Genomic DNA, 4781 nt, shown 5'->3' on the forward strand with positions numbered 1-4781 from the left:
TGATCTCCCCGGAGGACATCTCCCCCAAGTTCACCAAGCCCGTGCCCACCACCTCGACGGGCTACCAGCCGGCCTACACCACCACCACCACCGTCCTGGTCCAGACCACGCGGACGCCCAAGCAGGTGGCGGTCCCCACCGCCGACTCCGGCGACAAGATGCAGACCAGCCTGGACGAGGTGATGAAGACCACCAAGATCATCATCGGTTGCTTCGTGGCGGTGACGCTCTTGGCCGCCGCCATGCTCATCGTCTTCTACAAACTCCGGAAGCGACACCAGCAACGCAGCACCGTGACGGCCGCCCGCACCGTCGAGATCATCCAGGTGGACGAGGACATCTCGCCGGCGGCCACGGCCACCGCGGCGGCCACCGCCGGCGTCGCAGGTGAGGGGGCGGTCGTCCTGCCCGCCATTCATGACCACATTAACTACAACACCTACAAACCGGCACACGGGGCCCACTGGACAGAGAACAGCTTGGGGAACTCTCTGCACCCCCCCGGGACCACCCTCTCTGAACCCTATATAATTCAGACCCACACCAAGGAGAAAGTACAGGAAACCCAGATATGACTACTTTTTTTTTTTTTTTTTTTGGCTTTTTTTCTTCCCCCCCCCCCGAAATTACAAATGCAATAGAATGCACAAAACCAGGAAAAAAAAACAAAACACCCCCCCCCACAACGACTACAAAAAAAAAAAAAAGGGGGGGGGGAAAATAGACAGCAACTTTTGTACAGAGTGGGGGAGAGACTTTTTTTTCTTGTACATGCTTATATATTAAATCTATGGGCTGATAAAGAGAAGCAGATTATATTAAAATTTAAAAAAAAAAAACAAACCCAACCAACCACAAAGAAACTATTTTCTAACTCGCAAGTTCTATTTAAAAAAGGAGGGAGAGAAAAACAAAACAAAACAAACAAACAAACAAACAAAAAACCCACAAAAAAAAAACAAAAAAAAAAAAAAAGAGAAAAAAAAAAGAAATTCGCAGGCAGCGGAGCGGCGCAGGGCCCCGTGCGCGGTGCAGCGGCGCAGCGGCGCGGGGGAGACGCCGTAGCGGGGAGCGCAGAGAGGAGCCCGGCGGGTGGGATTGGGGGGGGGGTGGTGGTTTTGCGGGGGTACGGGGAGGTTTTTGGGGGGGTGGATGACGGGGCAGGATGCGGCCGGACCCCCGTCCCACGGCGCTGCCCTCGCCGGCGGAGCAGGGAGCGGGACGGCGGCCCGAGCCGCCGCGCGGTGCCAAAATCTTCCGAATGCAATAAAGAAATTAATTTTGGGGTTTTTTTTTTTTTTTTTTTGGGTGGGGTGGGGGGGGCGGGGAAGGGAAAGAGAGGGAGCGGGGGGGCGGGTGTGCAGCCTGTGGGCCGGGGGGATGGCCGTCTGCAATGTATTAAAGCAAAAAATATTAACAAAAAACCCAAGAAAAGGGGAAAAAAAAAAAAAAACAACCACCCCCCCCGCCCCGAACCCCAGGCAGGGGGAGGGGGCTGGGGGGGTGGTGACGGCTGGGCGGGGGGGGGCGCTGAGGAGCGGGTCCCCCCCACTCTGCTCCGTGCCCCCTCTCCCACTGCACCACATCCTGCAGGCCCCGGCGTCACCGGGCACAGGGCTAAGGCTCCTGGGGGCTGGGGGGGGGACACCCCCCCGGGAGCCCTGACGTATGATTGTAGACCACCTTCAGCGACACGCTGCGATTTTTAGTCCTTTTTTTTAATTTTTTTTTTTTTTGGGGGGGGGGGTGGTGTTTATTCCCCCCCCCCCCCCTCCCTTCCCCAGGTGGGGGTGAGGATGGGGACACCCACCCCCACCCCGAGGGCTGCTCATGGAATGATGGGGGGGGGGGCCTGGGAGAAATTAAGGGCTCGGGGGACTCAGCCCGGCGATGGGGGGGCCACCACAGCCGAGGTGACTGCCGGGGGGGTCCCGGCGGGGACGGCAAGTGCCTCGGGGTGGGGTGGGGGGGGTCCCAAAGGGCTTGGAGGGGGGGTACGGGGTGTGGGGGGGGGCACAGGCAGGGTCGGGCAGCGGCGGGGCTCCTCCCGGCCTCTTGGGCACTGGAACTACTTTAATTTCTTATTTTAGCTTTAAAAAAAAAAAATGACCGGAGGGTGTCAAATCTGAATTAAAAAGTCGGGGAAGGGGGGGGGGGGGCGCGGGGGGGGGGGGGCTAAAGGCGGGAAGGAGACGCAGAAGTTATATCTATATCTATATCTCTCTATATAAACGCCAGAACGATCTGACTGTACTCAGAAACAAATGAGAAAAAAACAAAAAAAAAAAACAAAAAAAAACAAGTGTATTTTTGTATTTTAATAAATATTGTTCAAAATTTGTAATGCCGTGTCCCTGAGGGGTTAAGCCGGCGGGTTGTGGGGGGGCTGCTGCCGTGTGTGTGTCCCCCCCCCCCTTTCCCCGGGGCCTGAAAGGGTTTTTCTGTTGCTGCTTTTTTGTCTTCCCAGCAGTAAAAAGCTTCCAAAAAATCGCGGAGGGGGAGGCGGGGAGGGAAATGGAGGGAGCTGGAGGGGGGGAAAAAGAGGGGGGGGGGGGGCTGCTCCGAATCGTGGGGTGAAATGGGGAGTGGGGGGGCATCACCCGCTTAAAGATGCTGGTGCATCCCCCACCGTGGGACCCCCAAGCTGGGGTGCGTGGGACGGGCCCCCCCTGCCCCCAGCCTCCCCAGGGGTTGTTTTTGGGGGGGGGCAGGGCTGTTCCCCCCCCCCCCCCCCCCGATTTATGGGTTCCCCAGCTGGGAAAAAAATCTTAATTCGCCATTAAAGGATAAAGCTGGGAATGAATCACCCGGCAGCGGGTCCCGGCTCCAAGATGGTCGGGATGGAGGCCACCCCCCCCTCCCGCCATGGTGGGGACACCGGGACCCCCAAGTGCTGGTGGTGGGGACGTGGGGTGCCCTGGGTGCTGGCAGCAGGGACATGGGGACCCCCGGGTGCTGACTGCAGGGACACGGGGTGCCCTGGGTGCTGCTGGTGGGGACTTGGGAACCCCCAGGTGCTAATGGCAGGGACACGGGGTGCCCTGGGTGCTGGCAGCAGGGACATGGGGTGCCCCGGGTGTGCAGGGACACGGGGTGCCCTGGGTGCTGGCTGAGGGGACACGGGGACCCTCAGGTGCTGGTGACAGGGACACAGGGTGCCCTGGTGCTGGCTGAGGGGACACGGGGACCCCCAGGTGCTGGTGGCAGGGACACAGGGTGCCCTGGTGCTGGCTGAGGGGACACGGGGACCCCCAGGTGCTGGTGGCAGGGACACAGGGTGCCCTGGGTGCTGGTGCGGGGACCCCCGGGTGTGCAGGGACACTGGGAACTGCCCCTGTGTGTGGACACGGGGACCCCCAGGCGCTGGTGGCGGGGACACAGGGTGTCCAAGATACTGGTGGTGGGGACACGGGGACACCCGGGCACAGCAGCGTCCCCAAGATGCCGCCCCCCCGGGCGTGACGGTGCCCATTGGCAGCCCCTGGGGCCACCTTTGTGCCATCACCCCCCTGTCCTCGTGGCCATGGGCCACCTCCAGCACTGGGGGTGGAATAGGGGCCCCCCGGGGACCCCATTGCCCGGCCCGGGGGTCGCCGAGACAGGGAGACCCCCCCCGCCCCCCCCAGCACCCGGTTTCACCGTTTCCCACGCCGGCACCGAGCCCTCACGCGGAGACATCGCGGTTGAACGTTCCGGGGTGGGTTGTTTTTTTTTTTTAGGCTTTTTTTTGGGTGAAATCCGGGTCGGTTTCTATCCCAACGTACGTCTGGTTTTTCTCTTTATTCCCGTCTTTTATCACTCCGGCTCTGAACTGCGAATGCAAACACCCGGGGGTGAGCCCCCCCCGAGCCCCCGCTTTGCTGGGGGGGCCTTCCTCCCCGCCGGCACCCCCACACTCCTCCTCGCCGCGCCTCAACCGTCCCGTTACCCCCTGGAATTGGGCAGCGAGGAGGGGTCGGGCTGGAAGTGACATTTTGATTTTATTGAAGTGCTTTTTAGCTTTAATTTTAGCCTTAAATTAGAGCACCCGAGTAAATCATCGGCCCCACCGCTACCCAAAGGGGCTGGAGGGGAGCAAGGGGGGGGGCGGGGGGCGTGGGGGAGGCTCTGCGGGGTCAGTGTGGGTGGGGTGGGGGCTGTGGGGTGATTGGGGGGGCTGAGGGGTGATTGGGGGGCTGTGGGGTGATCAGGGGGGTGGTGTGGTGGTCGGGGGGGGGTTGGGGTGATTGGGGGGGCTGAGGGGTGATGGGGGGGCTGCAGTGTGATGCGATGGAGCAGTTGCAACGTGAGCAGGGGCGCCACAGTGTGATCGGGGGGGGGGGGGGGCTGCAGAGCAATTGGGGGGCTGCAGCGTGAGCGGTGCAATGTGGTGCAGTGGAGGGGCTACAGCAGGAGCAGGGGGGCTGCGGTTTGATGGGGGGTGCAGCAGGAGCAGGGGGGCTGTAGTTTGACAGGGGGGGTGCAGCGGGAGCAGCAAGAGGGGGCTGCAGTGTGAGTGGGGGGCTGCGGTGCGAAGAGGGGGGCTGCAGTGTGCTCAGGCTGAGGGGTTGCAGTGACAGCAGCGGGATTGGGGGGGGCTGCAGCGTGATCAGCGTGGGGGGGGGTGCAGCGTAATCAGGGGGGCTGCGGTCTTATCAAGGGGTTGCAGTGGGATCGATTAAACGGGGGGCTGCAGCGGGCCTGGGGGGCTGCAGTGGGAGGGGGTAGAGAGGCTGCAACATGCTTGGGGGGCCACAGCGTGCCCGGGGGGGCCGCAGCGGTGCTGGCAGTGCCACCGCACC

Source organism: Strix aluco, chromosome 5 (genome assembly GCF_031877795.1).
Source record: "Strix aluco isolate bStrAlu1 chromosome 5, bStrAlu1.hap1, whole genome shotgun sequence".
In the NCBI taxonomy this organism is placed as follows: Eukaryota; Metazoa; Chordata; class Aves; order Strigiformes; family Strigidae; genus Strix; species Strix aluco.